Source organism: Mauremys reevesii, linkage group 20, assembly GCF_016161935.1.
Source record: "Mauremys reevesii isolate NIE-2019 linkage group 20, ASM1616193v1, whole genome shotgun sequence".
Classification (NCBI taxonomy): domain Eukaryota; kingdom Metazoa; phylum Chordata; order Testudines; family Geoemydidae; genus Mauremys; species Mauremys reevesii.
Window position 1 is genome coordinate 1344128 of NC_052642.1, and position 18861 is coordinate 1362988.

Below are 18861 nucleotides of genomic sequence, written 5' to 3' on the forward strand. Positions count from 1 at the left end.
AGCAGCAGAGAGGCTGGTACCTTCTCTTCCAACGTGCCCAACCTCAATTGCATTTATCCTGACCACCCCCTGCAGGGCAGGGCCTGGCTGCTACCCCCACTGAACAGACAGGGAACTGTGGCACAGAGGGAATAAGGGACTTGCCCAAGGCTACACAGACTATCTCTGGCAGAGCTGGGAAATGGCCATGGGTCTCCTGGGTCCCAGGCTGGCACCTTCTCTTCCAACCTCTTGCCCCCTTTGTCCCTGGTTCAGTGTGAGCTGAGAGAGCTCTCTGGGGCACAGGAGCTGGCTTGTGCCCAGATGGAACAACGTTGCCTATTGCACAGATCTCACTTTTCCCAAACATTGAAAATGCTGCTAAAACCATCCCAGGGCCCGCCAGGATCCCTGCAGCTGGTCATTGCAAAGTTGTGAACTGTTCCCTGGCCTCCCAGAGTGGGGCAGTGGGAGAGGGTGGGGCTGGCCCAAGGCCCTGCTGGATGGCGGCTCATGTGTATGGGGTCCCAGTGCTACAAAGCTGTGTGCCAGGGGCCACGCTTTCTGGGGGTTTCACGGCTCATCTCTCCAAGGCCTGGGTGGCAGCAGCCGCTGGAAAGCATCCCAGGCCTGATTCCCCCCATGATGGGTCTCCTAAATGGCCCCTGCTCTGGGGGGCTCTATTCCTCACTCAATGTCTCCTGCTGACTCTCCAGCAGCTGCACGGCAGGTGTCCTAATGCAGCCCTAGCCCTGTCCAGAGCTCAGGGGCACTGTCCTGGCATCGGACTGTCTTGGTAAATAGAACAATGGCTCCTGGCAACCTGAGGATGCCTGTTCCCTGGCATCCTCAGTGCCATTCCCTATGGAAGTGATGGGGTCAGCAAAGGTGATGGAGGTGGTCAGGCCTAGCTCGCAATGACATTCCAGGTGCAGGGGCGAGGTGCAGAGCCAGGAGGAGATTGGGGAGGCAGGAGGGACATTGTGATGTGGCGCGGGCGGGAACTAGCTCCCCACAGCTGAATGCTCCGCAACACTGGCGGATTCAGATCCAAACCTAGATCAGGCTCCAAATTCACAGCTGGCCCTCCTCGATCCAGAGCGGCTGAGACTCCAGCGCCTGTGGAAGAGACCAACAAACACCAGATCCTGGGGTGGGCTTCCCAGAGACAATCTCGTGCTTGGAAGGAGATGCCCAGAGCCGGCAGCTCCACCACTCACGCCGCAGCTGCCTGGGAATGAGCCAGGATCAGAGCATCGGATAGCGCGCAAAGCCCAGATCAGCACCCCAGGCCTGCGAGGGACCCGCACTGCCTGGGGGTGGTTGATTTCACCAGAGAGGAGCTTCCCACAGACTCTCCAGCTCCTCACCTCTCATGCTTCTTCCCATTTGCCTTTCTTCACTGCCACATGGACCAAGTGGGCCACCAGCTGCCTCCCTGTCTGGACACTTACCTGGCCCCATCATGGCAGTGGCTGAGCAGAGGTGGCCAATAGAAGATTCTCCGACCTGGAGTCAGGGGTGGGCAAAAGCCGTGTGTATATGGTCCACCCACTTTCTGCTGCCGGTGGCAGAGCTGAAACGGCTGGCTCAGCGCCTCAGCAGCACGTGCCGGCTCTCGCCTGCCAGAGCCAAGCCTGGCAGTGAGGGGATGAGGCTGTGCCAGCCAGCAGGGGCATGTCACAATGGGCAGGCGAGTCACAAGCCAGCCAGTGTGTGACTCCCAGCCATGGGATGCCCCAGCCCAGACTGGTTCTGGCCTCGCAGGGTTTAAGAGCCTGTCCTTCCCACCAGGGTCATGGGAGGGACCTTCCACTCCCCACAGTCACAGACGTTCGGCTGGAAGGGACTGCTGGACTTGTCTAGTCCCAGCTCCTGCAGACCCCAGGCCAGAGCCCTCCCTGCGTCCATGCAGCTGAAGCCAGGAGGTTGCCGGATGGATCCCTGAGTGGAAGAATCACTTCCATCCCGGCTCCTCCTCCTCGTGACAGTACAGAACGGGGTTCCTGAACTCTCTCCTCCTCCAGCTCCCAGCCCATGCTTTAAGAGCAGCCCCCGCCCAACTGAGTCTCAGGCCTTGCTAGCCACTCAGTGCCACAGCAGCCCCAGGAGATGATTGTTGCGGGGTCTCAGCCCAGGGACGGCAGTGACTCCTAGAAGCAGGGAAAGCAGCAGCACCATAGCTCAGGGAAGTCTGGCAATGCCAGTGGCTGGCTGGGGTCTGACAGCCCAGGCACCCAGAGCAGATTGTCAAAGGCCAAAACCCTCTCACCACCGGCTCTGTAGCTCCCCCTTGCTTTTGGTCTGTCTTAGGCACCATCCTGGCCCTCATCCCCATGGCATCAGAGCACTGCCCAACCTCGATTGCATTTAATCTAACCACCCCCTGCAGGGCAGGGCCTGGCTGCTACCCCCCACTGAACAGACAGGGAACTGTGGCACAGAGGGAATAAGGGACTTGCCCGAGGCCACGCAGAGTATCTGTGTCAGAGCTGGGAAATGACCATGGGTCTCCTGGGTCTCAGACTGTTGCCTTTGTCAGGCAGGAGCAAGTTCCTGGCCCTGGAGTGATGTTGAGCAGACTGAGCTGCTGCTGTGAGACTGATATAGCTGCTCTGGGAGTCACAAGGCCAGTTCCTGGCTTGTGGATTGGCTGGAGCCCAGCACAGGAGGGACTCAGCCCCTTACAGATGGCTCCCAGGGCGCTTGGCTCCCAGCCCCGCTGGGTACTGACATGCCAGGTGCAGAGGGTGAGGTGCAGCGCCAGGGAGGAGATTGGGGAGGCAGGCGCACTGAGGTGGGGCTGAGCGGGCAGGTGCTGAGGAGCTGCGGCTGGCTGGCCAGCAGAGAGGAGGAGCAGCAGCTCGGCTCTGGAGGGCCCAGCTGCAGTTCCACACTGGGCGCTGCCAGAGCCTGGCAGGTGGCTGGCTGAAGTGGCACGCTGTGCTTTGGTGTGGGCAGGAGCTAGCTCCCCACATCTGAACGCTCCGCAGCACTGGCGGATTCAGATCCAAACCCGGATCTGGCTCCACCACAGCTGGCCCTCCCCAATCTGGAGTGGCTGAGACTCCAGCGCTCTGTGGAAGAGGCCAACAAATGGCAGCTCCTGGGTGGGCTTACCCCGCCACAAGGCAATCTCGTGCTGGGAAGGGAGATGCCCAGAGCTGGCAGCTCCACCACTCACATTCCCAGCTTCCTGGGAATGAGCCAGGATTAGAGCCCTGGGTAGCGCAAAGCCCGGATCAGCACCCTCAGGCCTGCGAAGGACCCACACTGTCTGGGGGTTGTTGATTTCACAAGAGAGGGGGCTTCCCACAGACTCTCCAACTCTCTCACTGTGACAAAGTGGGACTGTTCTTAATGTTTCCCCTGAATACTGTAGGGTGCCTCAGTTTCCCTCTGCATTTCTTAAGTCTCTAGGTGGTGGGATAAAGGCCAGTGTGCATAAATGGCTGACACTGTTTCCGGGCAGCTAATGGCCGGGCCCTTCCTCTGCAAGGGGATGCTAAAGGTGTTGGAGAACAAAGAGATCAGGTGACCTCCTGGCCCGGGAAAGAGACAAAGGCCAGAGAGCAGGGGCTGGAGAGTTTCCGTTTGGAGCTGGCTGGGGATGAGGAGTGAAGTGCAGATGTGGGTGTCTGGCTCACTGCCCCCCAAAATGGACCCGGCTAAGGGGTCCTGTTCTCTGGACCTACAAGCTCTGTTTTAGACCGTGTTCCTGTCATCTAATAAACCTCTATTTTACTGGCTGGCTAAGAGTCCCATCTGACTGCGAAGTGGGGGTGCAGGACCCTCTGGCTTCTCTAGGACCCTGCCTGGGCAGACTTGCTGTGGGAAGCACAAGGAGGGGCAGAGGATGCTGAATGCTCCAAGGTCAGACCCAGGAAGCTGGAAGCCCTGTGAGCTTCTGGCCCAGAAGAGCCTGCTCACAGAGAGGAGACTTCACCAGACTCCTGACTGGCTTCATAGGGAGCAGCTCCAGAGTATTGCCCAGGGACTCCATGACACACACCTCTTATGCTTCTTCCCATTTGCCTTTCATCACCCCCACATGGCCCATGTTGGCCACCAGCTACCCCCGTCTGGACACTTACCTGGCCCCATCATAGCAGCAGCTGAGCATGCGGGTGTTGTTGAATTTAGTGTCTCAACCCCCCCATGGAGCAGGGACTTGCTCTCCCTAGTTTGCTCAGGCCCAGAGTGTCAGGGACTCATCTGATCTCACTCAGAAGACTTACAGCAGAGCTGGGAACTGAACACATCTCTCCTGAGTCCCAGCCCAATGCCTCATCTACCAGCCTGTGCCGCCTTCCATGCCTTGCCACCAGCCCCGCTAAACCCTCCTCCTTGTCTCCGTCCCCTCTGGGCTTGACTGGTGCGACCCCTTCTGTTTAGCCGCCCCAGACTCCCTCCTGTGCGCATGCCGCTGCCCACTTCCTCACTGGCACCGGGCTAGACAGCCAGCACCAGGGCACTTGGCAGCCAGGCGCTCGCAGAAGGCTCGGTGTGGCTGGCGATGCAATGGAAAAGCAGAGGTGGGCAATAGAAGATTCTCCTACCTGAGTCAGGAGGGCAAAAGCCGGTGTGTATATGGTCCACTCACTTTCTGCTGCCGGTGGCAGAGCTGAAACGGCTGGCTCAGCTTCCTCAGCAGCACGTGCAAGCACTCGCTCTGTCAGAGCCAAGCCTGGCAATGAGGGGATGAGGCTGTGCCAGCCAGCAGGGGCATGTCACAATGGGCAGGCGAGTCACAAGCCAGCCAGTGTGTGACTCCCAGCCATGGGATGCCCCAGCCCAGACTGGTTCTGGCCTCGCAGGGTTTAAGAGCCTGTCCTTCCCCACCGGGGTCATGGGAGGGACCTGTGACGGGTTGGATCACAGAACCCCCCCGGGAGCTGCCACCTGATGTGCCAAGACTACCTCTGCTCCTGTTTTCCCTGCCAGCTCAGGACTCCAGCACCCTGTCTTGCTAAGCCAGACACTCCCGTCTGCTCCAACAAAGACCCAGGGTCTGAATTACTTGCCCCAAAGCTGCAGGTTTACCTGAAAACAGCTCACAGAAGTGTGTTTGTCTTTAGCACTCAGATGCCCAACTCCCAATGGCGTCTAAACCCAAATAAATCCGTTTTACCTTGTATAAAGCTTATGCAGGGTAAACTCATAAATTGTTCACCCTCTATAACACTGATAGAGAGAGATGCGCAGTTCTTTGCTCCCCCAGGTATTAATACATACTCTGAGTTAATTAATAAGTAAAAAGTGATTTTATTAAACACAGAAAGTAGGATTTAAGTGGTTCCAAGTAGTAACAGACAGAACAAAGTAAGTCACCAAGCAAAATAAAATAAAATGCGCAAATCTATGTCTAATCAAACACTGAATACAGATAAGATCCTCACCAGTTCCGGAAGGCTCCCTTTTACAGACTAATCTCCTTTTAACCTGGGTCCAGCAATCACTCACACCCCTTTGTTGCAGTTTCCTCCAAATATCCTGGGGGTGGGGAGGCTCTCTTTAGCCAGATGAAGACAAAATGGAGGGTTCTCCCAGGGGTTTAAATAGACTTTCTCTTGTGGGTGGAGATCCCCCTCCTCACTCCTATGGAAAGTCCAGCTCCAAGATGGAGTCCTGGAGTCACCTGGGCAAGTCACATGTCCATGCATGACTCACAGTCTTTACAGGTAGAAGCCATTGTCCACATGATATCTTGTATGTCTCCAGGAAGACTTCTTATGGGGACTGGAGCATTCCAAGAGGCATTGTTCCCCAAGTGCTTCCTGATCGGGTACTTAGCCTTGCGAATTCCTTCCTAAAGAAGCTGACCAAATGCCTCACAAAGCTTACTTAGAAATCAAGCAAGTATACAGCCAATATTCTTAACCTCAAGTAGAAAATGATAGATGTGTCCAAATAGGATGACTAGATATAGTAGACCATAACCTTTACAGAGATATGTTACATGGCACAGGCAGCACAAAACATATTCCAGCTATGTCCTATTTTCATAAAGACTTATGGGAGGTACCGTCACAGGACCTTCCGCTTCCCACAGTCACAGACGTTAGGCCAGAAGGGACCACTGGGCTCATCTAGTCCCAGCTCGTGCAGACCCCAGGCCAGAGCCCTCCTCGTATCTATGCAGCTGGAGCCAGGGGTTCCCAGATCCCCGAGTGGGAGCATCAGTTCCATCCTGGCTCCCTCCTTGTGACAGCGCAGAATGGGGGTTCTTGAACTCTCCCTACCCCCAGCTCCCATTCCCAGCTCACACGGGCGGCTCTTTGCACCTGCCCAAGCTGCTGGGTGCCTTGGCCATGGGATGTAAAACGGCCCCATCTCTGCTTCCCCTTCCACCACGGCAACAACACACAAGCTGCTTTAAGAGCAGCCTCCTACCCCTCCCCACCAGCTGAGTCTCAGGCCTTGCTAGCTGCTCAGTGCCTCGGCAGCCCCAGGAGATGATTGCTGCGGGGGTCTTGTGTGACATTATGAGTCTGATCTAATATCTCACTGAAGAAAAACAGGGCCAGAAAGAGTTAATTAACTCGCAGACTAACCTGACCCAGGGCTGAATGTTAGAAACTGGTTAGGAAGATGTGTAAATGAACAGAGCTTTGAAATGCAGGTCTGCATTGTTAGAGGTAGAAGGGTAGGTGTTTGCTCAGGTCTTGTGATGTAAGCAAACAAGACTTGTTTATTGCTATGGCTTTAATTTAAAGATCAAAAAGGAATATTAACATTTAGGAAGATGCTTGGGTGAAATAGTATTATTTTCTATGTGTCTCTTTGAAGGTTGTGGTAACCCGTATCTGAACTATTTAATGGCTAAATTACCCTGTGTTAATTGCCAGCATGTTTGGGAGAAGGAGCATTAGGCCTATTGTTTTCTCAAGCCAAAAGGCTGCTGGAAATGTATAAGAACCCTAGGACATGATCCTACTTCATCTCAGATCTGCTTTGGGTTTCAAGAGGGGGAAACCTTAAGCCATAAGGATTGAGATCCCCAGTCACTGACTGGAGTCACCCTGAATATGGACATTGACCATAACCTATGGACTATTTCTAAAAGGACTTTGGCAACTACAAGCTCACCTCTACTATGTATCTGAACCTCAAGAACTGAATTCAAGTCTGTATGTATATTGGTCTTTAACCAACACTCTCTCACTTTTCTTTTGTAATAAATTTTAGCTTAGTTAATAAGAATTGGCTATAGCGTGTATTTTAGGTAAGATCTAGTTAATTGGACCTGGGTATGTGGCTGATCCTTTGAGATTGGAAGAACCTTTTATTTTATATGATGAGATAAGATTTTCAGTAATCATCATCATAGCTGGCGTGTGTGTCTGGATGGAGGCTTGAGGTTGGGCACTTTAAGGGAACTGCAGTGTTTGAACTTCTGAGTAACCAGTGAGGTACTGTAGAAGCTGTTCTGTGCTGGCTTGGTAAATCTAAGTATTGGAATAACCACCAGCTTCTGGGGTTTGTCTGCCCCATTCTGTTTGCAGTTCACCCTAATTGAGTGACCTCAGCTGGCTCCCACGGGCAGCACTGTCACATCTTGGCCCAGGGGGAGGCAGTGACTCCTAGAAGCAGGGAGAGCAGCAGCACCATAGATCAGGGAGGTCTGGCAATGCCAGTGGCTGGCTGGGATCTGACAGCCCAGGCACCCAGAGCAGTCTCTGGCCAGGGGCTGCAAAGGGGAGGGATCCAGGGAGCACGGGTCAGCCATGCCCCAGCAGTGCCAGCTGCCACAACCATCCTGGTGGGCCATGGCTGGGCCCCAGGTTACAGCAGCCGTGTGGCTGCTCTCTCACCCTCGGGGAGCCCACTGCGCCCAGAGTCAGGGGGCATCAAGGTGGCACAGACTCACGTTTGCCCCCAGCCCCTTCCGTTTCTGCCCTGACTGTCTGTCAGCCAGTGACAAGGATCAGGGCCTAGGACCCTGGGAAACGCCCCCGGAGTGGCAGGCGGCTGTGGGGTGTCAGTTCAGTTCCATCAGGGTTCGGGATTTACCACTCCTCTCCGGCGTCCATGGGGGTCTCCTCCCTCCCCCCCCCAGGGACCCAGCCAGACTCTGGGCCTCCTTCTGGCGCAGTGTTTGGGGCTGTCAGGCGACCCCTTTAGTGGCGGAGGCTCTGATGCCCGTAGGTTCCTGTTGAATGGGAGCACCCTAGCAGTCAGTGGCTGTTACAGGCTAGCCGGGTAAAAGGTTACACAACGTGTTTCTTCAAGTCGTTTCTCTCTCAACAGAAAATTGACTTTAAAGGTTGTCAGAATAAATCCCATCTGCAATAGAATTAACTGACGTCTAGAGCAGGTCTGCAGTCTCAGTCTCACCTAGTCCCTCACCCCAACCTTTGGAGCGAGGTGTTACTGCAGAATTCTTTAGTCCAAAGGGGGTAAATTACACCAAATAAACTTGTCCCAGAGTAGCCATCATTCCCTGTATTGCTAACAGAAAAAAAAACAAGGTGACATTCAGTATTACAATATCCTTCAGGTTATCACATAATTAGTCTCTTATTCTTTAATTAATAATTAACTTCATGTTTAATTTCATTTTCCTTAGGAACAAGAACATAAACAAAGATGAACAAATCCTGTATGTTAGTTTGATCTTAATCCCCATTGCCACCAGGTGAACCCTGGGTAAAGTTGTTGCTGACACCAAACCAGGGGAGTTCCGTGAGTTCGTTTTACAGGGGGCTTCTGCCATAAGTGTTGGTGGAAGGGGTCTCCCACCATATGGGAAGGTTTGTGTCATGAGAAAAAGCACCTGTTCTCTAGTGGCACAGGAGGTGGAGGAGACGTGGTGCAGATGCACAAGGTACAAGAGCACAATGCAGAGATAAAAGCTTGCAGTCACGATTCAACCTGCATGTATCCTGCTTACACCCCCTCTCTCTGCCTGGAGGTTGAGGCAGCTCCCTGAGCCTACTCCCTGTTCTGTGAGGGTCTCTAGGTCAGACCCCTAGGGAACCATGTAGGAATAACAGGGAGATGCAGGTTTGTACCTCAGCTGCTGCCTGGCACCAGGGGAGGCCAAAGGGAAAAGGCAGAAATGCCCCAAACATTGTTAGGAAGAACCACAACCAAACGGCTTGTTCCCGGGGGCAGTTTGGGCATTAATGGTGCCATGGAAAGGGAAGGGGTCTGTGATGTCCCAGCCCCCCAGCATTGTCAGTGTTGTCATGGGGATGGGGACGGGGAGCAGAAAGTGGGGCGGGAGAAGAGGGAGTACATGGGTGCATTGGGCCCGTGGGGGGATGGCGAGGGGCTGATCCTAGGGGTGCAGGAGGGTTTTGGAGATGGAGTGAAAGCAGGTTGGGAGCAAATATCAATGGAGGATGGGCTTTTCCTAGGCCTGTGGGAAGTTTAAGGGGGTCTCTTTGAGGTGATTGTCATTGGGGGAGGGGGGGGTACCTGCTCCTCAAGCCCCCGGCCTCCTACATGAGAAAACCAAAGGCTGTTTCAAAAGTTATGGACTCTTAGCCGTAGAGGGCAGGTCCAGTTCTCACTAGAGTCCACAGAAAGAGTCTTCAGCGTCAAGGGGAGGTGGGCCAGGTGCTTAAACAGTAAGACCCCAGTAGCTGCAATCGCATTTGCAGTTTCTACTGGCACCCAAAATTCTAGACAGCCTCCCACCCCGCCATGTGTCTGTTACCGACAGTGTCTTGTCAGCCTGGGACAGGGACAAGCTCCCGGGGAATTAGTGTCCAAGAACTTTCCTTCTCCTAAGTCCTTCAAAAACAGGGAAACCCAGGAGCTCCAGGCCAGAGAGCCCAGCAGCTTCGCGTCCATGAGATCCACAGCTTGGAGCGGAGAGTGACGAACAGGGCGGATTCAGCGCAAACAGATCAAGCAGAGCTGGGGGGCGGCCCAGCTTCTTTCCTGAACCCCAGCGGGGATCTGGGCCTTGGTTCTCAGAAGGGAAAGGTTAGTGCAGTGGGTTCCCCACCTTCTTCACACCGCACCCCCTTCCCGCCTAGCCGAGATCCTGCTCCCCACAGCAATACGGGGAGGGTAGGCTGGGGCAGTGCCCTGGCGTTTGTTCTGTTATGGTGCCCCCCAGGCTGAGAGCCTCAGGCTACTGCATTTAACCCCCTGGCATGTCTTCTCCTCTGCCAGGTACCATGGGGAGGGGACAGCAGGTAAATCAGTAAAGGAACCCCTGAGCTCGGACACCAGCCTGACTTTGGTCTCCCTCACTCTGGCACCCAGGGGAAGGGAGCTGCCCAGTGCGAGGTGAGAGCAAGATCAGAGTCAGCCCTGTGGTCACTGCCATCCCACTTCTGGCACCAGTGGGTTGCAGCCAGTCTGGCCATGGGACCAGGCACTCCAGCCCTGCCTGGGGAAAGCTCCCTCTGATTGGCTGCCTTTGCCACTGCCCTGCCTCCTGGGAAGAGCCGCCAATCAGTGCTGCTGCAGGAAGCAGCCAGAGCTCTGCCCTGCCCCCTTCGCCTCTCAAGAGCCAAAGGGGTTTTGGGGTGGGGTGGGGAGCATCCTGTACCATTCGCACAGGTGGGGAGGGGGAAGGATGGAGAAGAACGAGCCCACAAGCTCAGAGTGGCCCTGTTCCCTCTTCCCCGTGCCCCTCCTGTGAGCAAGGGTCAGTCCACTCCCTGATTCCCTCCTCCATTACAACCCCACAGCATCCTTGTTGTTCCATAGTAACACAGGTTGTCCTTCACCACTCTTGTGTTTCCATAGTGACACCACATTGCCCTGCACCATCCTTGGATCTCCATAGTGACACCACGGCAACAAGGCCCATCCTTGTTCAGAAATGGGGGGACATTTCCTACTCACATCAGTGGCAGCACTGGGACATGTTAAAAAACACTGGATTTTATTGTGTCTGCAGAGAGTGACAGTGGTTTTGGCCAGCTGCCCCATCACATGTTCAGTGGGAGGGAAAAGGACACAGAAGGGATGAAGGGAATGGAAGGGGGTTTTCGCATAAATTAACAGGACTAGAAAAATAAATTAGCTAAACCGTACACTGGTACGTCAGTGCATATAAATAATGTAGCGTGTGAAACTGAGATCGTGTCCAGCTGCTGCTGTCTCAGACCCGGAGGCCATGTTTCTTTAAGGAGTTTTTCTGGTTTTCTTTGTACGTCTTGAACCATTCTGCACTGGGATCGACACAGAATTCCTTCCCCCTCTGCAGCACCACGCTGTGAATAGAGAGAGAAAGGGCCATGAGGCAGGTTCCCTTAGGCACGGGCCAGAGATGCACAGGGACTCTGATCACAGCTCACGTGGCTATGGGGCCAGGGCAGTGACTGTGAGAGCGCTGGGAACGAAGGCGTTTGTCCCTGAAACGGTCGGGTTCTGCAGTGAAATCGGTTCTCTTGAGTGCAGGAGGCTGACAGAGCTGCCTGGCCCCAGGCACAGTGTTGTGGGGCTGCTGCTGTGGCACTTGCCTCCTCCAGCTTTGACACACACCTCAATCCGGACCTGCCACATCTTGTCCTATTGCAATCTGTGCCCCACCCCACCACACACCACCGGTCAATACACCATGATCTTGGCCTGCAGCACTCCCAGCTACTCCAGCACAGCCCCCACCAGCTTTGTCAATGCACTGCGGTCCTAGGCTGGGGTATCCCCTGCCAGTCCAATTCTGGGCTCACGCACGACTCAGTGCACTCAGGCCTAAGATCAGTGCCGCTGACCTCTCTGCCAAGACACCTTGATCCTGATGTGCAGGCGTCCAGAGCTGGGGCAAACACAGAGCTCTTTGGGATCATCTCTCACTACGGCATCGGAACTGATTGAGCCAGGCAGAGACATTCACTGACAGTGACACCTACCCCTCCTCTCACTTTTCTATTGCTCCTTTCCAATGTCCTTTTCTAGAGGAATCTCATCTGTTCACACTGACTATGAGACCCCGCGGCTATCTGCTAATGTGCAACAACACTGGCAGTTCACATACACAATACAACTAGCAAGGGGAGCACATCCCATGGTGCACTGTGCTTCTTTATGGTTACATGTGTCATTCGGTTTTGATCTCCAGTAACTCTTTGGGCAGTAACAGATGATTTATCCCAATGTATTTAGGGCTGGGCTACATAGAAAGTTGCAGCAATTGACATGATTTAGGGAAACCAGTGCAAATACCTGTGGATGCTCTCATGAAAGTGTCGTGTTGCGGGTTGATTAGGAACAAGTTTTGATGGTAACTAAAATAAGCAAGGCCACTGGCATCTGTTTAACGGAATTGGTTTTTAAATCAGACCTTTAATGAAATGGGTGGAACTTTCCATGTAGACCAGCCTTAGTAAAGAAATCCCAGCATAGAAACCACTATTTACCCCTTGCTGCAAAGGGGTATATTCGAGAGCTCGCTCTGCGTGTGAATCATCAGGTGGCGGATTAGGTACAACATGAGCAGCTCCCGGAAAGGACTTTTCTGTCGTGTTTACTGGATCAGATGGAGTTACAGACACAAGAGAAAAGAAAATCATCAAGCCCCGTGCGTCTGCCACCCTGTGAAACTTACATCACGGCCTGGCGGGAGCATCTCCGATCCGTGGGTCTGTCACCCGGATCAGTTGCGGGAGATCGGTTTTTGGACAAAATTGCTTGCATAACAGCATGTGTTGGGTTTCCTATCAACTGGAAAGAAGAAAGGAAGCTGCGTGAGTTCTCATACGCTGGATAATAATGAAGAACTGAGGAGACAGGATTAATCATGTGTAATAGTGACTTCAGTAGTGCTGGGGAGCAGCGAAACCTGTCTCTGGGGGTCAGGAGGGAATTATCTGATGCTCCCATTGATACCCCTGAGATTGGATTCATTGATGTTTTGCACTGGAGGGTTTCTGCCTGTCACTGCCACTGAAATATTGCAATTATAATATTCCCAGCTTTGCCACTGAGTCACTGTCGATCTCATTGTTTAGCTGTTTGCCTCTCTGTTTCTCTCTTTCCCCACTGGTAGCATGGGGACAAGGATGTTAACACCCCTGCCGGGGGCGGGGGCAGTGGTTTGCAGGGGTTAATTAATTTATGTTGATTGTAGCAACCTGCATGGAACTTGGAGGGAGGAGCTCAGTTTGCAGGAGGCTGCAGTCTGTGTGCACATGGCTTGAATGCTCCTTGCAGTTGCAGGATCTCGGTGATAGAGATCTCTTAATAGAGAACCAGCTTAGTTTCAGAAACAGGGAGTCCTCTCATGTTACCCAGCACGGGACATGAAACATCAGCACAGCCTTTCAGGCCCTCGGATGAAACGTGATCAATTTCTCAGCACTGGTGTTTGGGTTAGTTCGGATCCCAAAGCGTGGGTGTAGCGGGGTGGTCACCCCGCTCAGGTCCAGAGGGGTTAAAAACAGCCCTGAGAGGGGGGTGTGACTGGAGAAAGCAGCTTTTAGGTTGGGCTGATTGGGGGAAGTGGCTGCAGCTGGGGCCATGCCCCAATCAGGCCCAGCTGGCCCCTGTAAGAGGCAGTGAGCCAGGAGCCCAGTCAGGCTCCCTCTGGCTGAAGAGGGAGAAGGGCCTGGCTGAGGGAGCTAGAGACAGGGTATTGGGGTGGAGCAGGGCTGGGGAAAGGCAGAGGAGCTGGGGAGCTCCTTCCTGGAAAGCCCCAGGCTGCGGCCTAGCATTGGGCTAACAGGTACTGGGGCTTGCAAAGGGCAGCCCAGGGGTAGGCCAAGGCAGCAGGTCCAAACCCTCCTTGCCAGTGCTGAGTGGCTGATACTGCAGTCTGCCCCAGGGCGTGGGGCTAGACGATAACTGGCAGTAGCCTGATACTGAGGCAAGGTGGGGATAGTGGGTGGGGGTTCCCCAGGGAGGGGAAACCCTAAGACTGAGGAGTTACTGCCAGGGGGCAGTGCCCCAGATAACGGGCACTGGGTCTGGGAGGGATGCGGGGACCAAGTGGTAGCGGAACACCGGCCTGCAGAGGACGCTCCGGGGGCTAGAGAGCTAATTCCCGGAAGAGACCAGCAGGAGGCGCCGCAGGGGTGAGTCCGCACGTCTCTAGTGGGACACCTGGACTGGGAGCTCCCCACGCTCTGCTGGGCCCGAGCTCATGCCCATTCCCTGGGGAGGCACTAGATCAGGGCCAGGCAGCCTTGAGCAACCAGGGTGTGCGGGGAAAGAAGTAGCTGAGTGGAACTGAACTATGGGCAGCCTGGGAGATCTCTGGTCTCCCTGGCTGTACGGGTGTCCCATGTGGTTCCAGTCTTGTGCCTAGAACGGGTCAGGAAAGGATCTATTTTGTCTAGGGTGACCAGGTGTCCAGTTTTCCACTGGAACACCCGGTTGAAAAGGGATCCTGGCGGCTCCGGCCAGCACTGCTGACTGGGCCATTGACGGTCTGGTTGGCAGCGCTGCATAGTGGGGCTGGCAGGCTCCCTGCTAGCCTCTGTGCCACGCAGCTCCCGGAATCAGCGGCATGTCCCCCCTCCGGCTCCTACGTGTAGCGGCAGCCAGGGAGCTCCGCATGCTGTCCCACCCCAAGTGCCACCCCTGCAGCTCCAATTGGCTGGGAACCGCAGCCAATGGGAGCTACGGAGGTGGTGCCTGTGAACAGGGCAGTGCGCAGAGCCACCTGGCCGCACCTCTGTGTAGGAGCTGGAGGGGGGACATGCTGCTGCTTCCATGAGCTGCTTGAGGTAAGTGCCGTCTGGAGCCTGCACCCCTGACACCCTCACCCCCTGCCCTGATCCCCCTCCTGCCTCCAAACCCCTTGATCCCAGCCCGGAGCACCCTCCCGCACCTCAGCCCCTCATCTCCAGACTCAGCCCAGAGCCCACCCCCTTAGCCAGAGCCCTCAAGCCCCCCTGCAACCCTATCCCCAGCCCGCTGAACGTGAGTGAGGGTGGGGAAGAGCAAGCGAGGGAGGGAGGGGGATGGAATGAGCAGTGGGTGGGGCCTTGGAGAAGGGGCGGGGCATGGGCAGGGCCTCAGGAAGGGGTGGGGCAGGGGTGTTTGGTTTTGTGCTATTAGAAAGTTATAACCCTAATTTTTTCCCAGGGAAAATTCAGCAAGAACAGCCCCCAAAATTGTTTTTGTTTTAAAAAAAATCAAGACATCTTTGAAAAATCCCAAAATGAAAATGTTCCCTTTTCTGTGTGTTTTTTTTAATGAAAACCTGAAAAATATTGATGAGAACAGAATTTGTTCTGTGAAAAATTCCATTGTGAGGAAAAGCATTTGCCAGGCAGTGGCTTTGATGGGCAATTCTCTGCCAGCTCCACGCATGGCAAGGCCCTTCTGAAAGTAACCGCCCAAGAACGGGCTCTGCTGCCAGCCCCAGGGCTGAGCACCACCCCCCAGGTAGCACAAAGCCTGAATCTCCTGTCCATAGATGTGCACTGCAGCTGTAGAGAGGCCAGGGGCAGAACCGGAAGGAACTAATGTAACGATTTGACAAAATGGCGCCGCATTCCCCAGCTTCAACAGGATTTGGCCATTGAAAATCTACAACTTGCAGCGCAATCTGCAAACCATACACTGAGGTGTTATTTCCCCCTGAACAGCCTGATGTGAAAGCTGAAAATCCATCAGAAGGTGCAGACAGGCCTCTCAGTGCCGTCGAAAGCAAATGCCTCAGGAAAACACTGCACATTAAATGGCATCAATTTCCCCCAAAGTTGAAAGTGTGCTGAGTTTCCTCAGAGAATTTGACACCCCTTTAAGCTCCAAACTGCTCCAGAAAAGAAGATGGCAATATCTGGGGTGTGGGTGAGGAATGAACCAGAGGAATCCACAAAGGGCCTCACTGAAAGAGTCCATCCATCAGACACAGCTCAGTGAGGGAAACCTAATGGGCCTTAACAATAGAGGATATGCACAGAGCAGGCCGGGATAGGCAGGGATCCTGGAGCCTTGTTCTTGCCCTGAGCTATGTCTGGTGAGGCAGGAAGGATTCAGATTCAGTTGTGCCTAAAGGCCCTGAAAGAGATCGGGGGGGGGGGGGAACCCATTGTGCTGGGTGCTGCACAGAGCCATGGGCTCCGCTCTCATGATCTAAACAGACAAGACAAAAGGAGAATCGTGAGCTCCATTTCCCAGATGGGGAACGGAGCCACGGCGAGACGAAGGCTGAGGCTTTCAAAACTGCCCTGGGGATTTTCCACCCTTTAATGGGAAGGCCTAAGATATCCCAGCCCCAGTGACTCAGCTATGGCGCACAGAGTCTGTGGCAGAGGTGGGATCGGACCCAGATCTCCCAGCGCCCAGCCCACTCCCTCATCTCTGAGAGCAGCCTTCCTGTGCACTGTGGGTAGCTTTCCTTCCTGATCGCCTTGTCTAAGCTGGGGTCTCGAGGAGAAAGAAAGGGGCTGACCCGCTACTTACAGCTGAACGACTGGGCTTCCATCCAGAGAGCCGCAAGGAGCAGTGTTACAAGGGCTAAGGAGGCAACCTTCATTTCCAGGCGGGGTGTCTCGGCTCTGGCACCAGCAGCAGGCAGATTCTGGCAGGTTGGGGTGGCCGAGAATGGTCTGCCTTCCCCCTCGCCAGCCATGGTATTTTATAGCCCTCAGCAGGGATTCCCATGATGGTGCTGGAATTTCCATGTTGGATGAATACTTATTCCATTCGTTCATTATCATCTATTAATACCTATGTCCCCACGCTCCTGTGGCCGGGGAGACAGAAGAGCAGTGTCACTGGAAAGTCTCTTGCTGATTTGCAGATAAGGAGCCAGCCCTGCACATGCTCCTGGGGGAGGACGGAGAGGGGCAGGCAGAGGGTTTTAGGTTTAAATTTAGTCACTTGCAAACCACACAGGATGAGGTTCGATTCTCTGCCCGAGTGTTTGCTGAAGGCCTGGGCAGGCCTGTTTCAAACACAGCCAGTGACACCGGCCAGCGTGCCTTAGAAATGATGCATAATCCAGCCCATTGTGTGTGCGAAGGTACATTGCAGGGGAGCTGTCTGCAGATGCACTCCCAGGGCCATAGAACCTGGGTGCCTCACGGTCATGAACCAATTTCATCCTCAGCCCCCTGGGAAGCAGGGAAGTCTCAGCCCCATGGTACGCCAAGGGCCAGGGGTAGATTAAATGACTTGCTCAAGATTACATAGGGACTCTGTGGCAGAGCCTGAAACTGAGCCCAGCACAGTCCTAGGCCAGCACACCCTGTTATAGCCCACCGAGGCAGGGGATTGAACCAGGGTCCTCTTCCACTACACTCACAGGTCTCTAACTCGCTCTCTGGGCCTGAAACGCTGCAGTGGCAGAAGTAGCAGCTTCATTTCCCTGTTATGCGTCCAGGATGCGAGAGGAGGAGAAAGCCCCACCCCCTTGGGAGGGTGATACCCTCACAGTATTTTTGGGGTGCAGGTCAAGCTGTTTAGATGTCCAGGAGCAAAATCCTGCTGTCGTTTCATGGTGTAAATGCAGTTAAGTTTCTTGGACTCCAATGGAAAGACTCCAGATTTACACCCATGTGTCAGCAAGCAGAATCCGGCCACTAAATACCTAGCTGCACACACAGATCCGGTAGGTAGGCATCGAAATGGCCTCCAAGGAATGAGACTCTTGTGCACACCAGACAGACGCGTGTGGCACGTGTATCGTGAGGCTGTGGGCACTTCTTTAAAGCATTTGGAAACCAGACAGGCCGTTAACCGTTTTGGCTGAATTTTCCCCATGCCGGTTGTCTGCCCCAGGCTGAATTTGATTGGCAAGTCTCCGCAAAAACGGTTCCGTCGTTTCCAGTAACAAGGTTGGAGCAAATGAGAGTGTTTTGCCCAGCTGAAAAAATTCTAACAACTGCCAGTGAGTTCTCAAGAGGATTGTAACTGAGTTAACCGAGGGCAGGTTTTCACAAAACGCAACTCTCTCTGTCCCAAGGGCACCCCCCCAGCCGAACGCCACACCCCTGCTCTGAGCCCCGTCGCTTCGCCATGGGACAGTGACTGACAGACGGTTGCGTTTTCCCAACCTCGTCATCAGAACTGGCTGAAATTGTTTTCAATGAAACTCTCCAGAAAAAATCAGCCTGAGGCAGACACCTGGCCTGGGAAATTTATGCCGAAATGGTTAAAGTTTGGGGAAATGCTGAGCAAATGAAAACACGGACTTTGAATAAAAAGTGTTGGGCAACCTTAATAGGTGGCATTTCCAGCTCTGCCTAGATCAGACAGATCCATGGTTCTGGCCCAGCCTGTGCTAGGGGCCACCTTCCCGCAGCTCGGGGCTGTTTGGTGTGGGTCCCTGCCTAGCTGCGGGACACCACATGTGTTCGCCTTTCCGTGTGAGGTAGGTCAGTCCCTGTCAGGAAATCTGGCTCACAGGGAAACGCTGTGGCAGGGCGATATTGGCTCTAAACCCTGCCCGGAGTCTGGTGGAGACGCCAGAGGAACCGAGCGCTGTCCTGGGATAACTGGCTCCTGCTCAGAGAGAAAAGCTGAGCCCCTGCCTCACCCCTCCCTAGCCCTGTGCCCGGTGCAGCTGTATCCCCGCTAGGCCCCGCTGCTTTCCAGCACCGCAGCAGGGCTCGGCTCAGATCTCCTGGCACCATGGACAGGGGTTCTCAGTGCAGTGAGGCTGGGCTGGGAGCTAGATGGGGACGGGCTGCAGCCTCCCCCTCAGACACAATCCGCCGGCACCCAGAGCAGGGAACCCGGCTAGCATCTGCCAGCAAGGATTGCCCTCTCCCAGGGCGCCCTGGCATCCACAGGGCACATCCACCCAGGGCCGGCTCTAGCTTTTCTGCCGTCCCAGGCAGAAAAGAAGAGCACCGCCCCCCCCCGAGCGGCGCCGACCGCAGCCCGAGCCCCCGCCCCCCGAGCAGCGCAGCGCCGCCCTAGCCCCCCACCCCCAGGGAGGCGGCCCGCAGCTGGCTACCGGTTGGTCTGGACGGTGGGGGGTGGCCGCTGCCCGCAGGAGAGCAGCGCGAACAAGCTGAG

General features: G+C 54.7%; 1 long non-coding RNA gene and 1 pseudogene across 1 annotated transcript; one reads left to right on the forward strand and one right to left on the reverse strand.

Annotated features, from left to right (window-relative positions):
- Positions 1–7063: 7063 nt before the first annotated feature.
- On the forward strand, positions 7064–10828 carry LOC120387484. The gene is made up of 4 exons (XR_005590192.1): positions 7064–7109; positions 8549–8806; positions 9719–9915; positions 10690–10828. It is a non-coding gene; the product is annotated as an uncharacterized LOC120387484 (long non-coding RNA).
- Positions 10829–11016: 188 nt separating this feature from the next.
- LOC120387477 lies at positions 11017–16433 on the reverse strand (annotated as a pseudogene).
- Positions 16434–18861: the final 2428 nt, after the last annotated feature.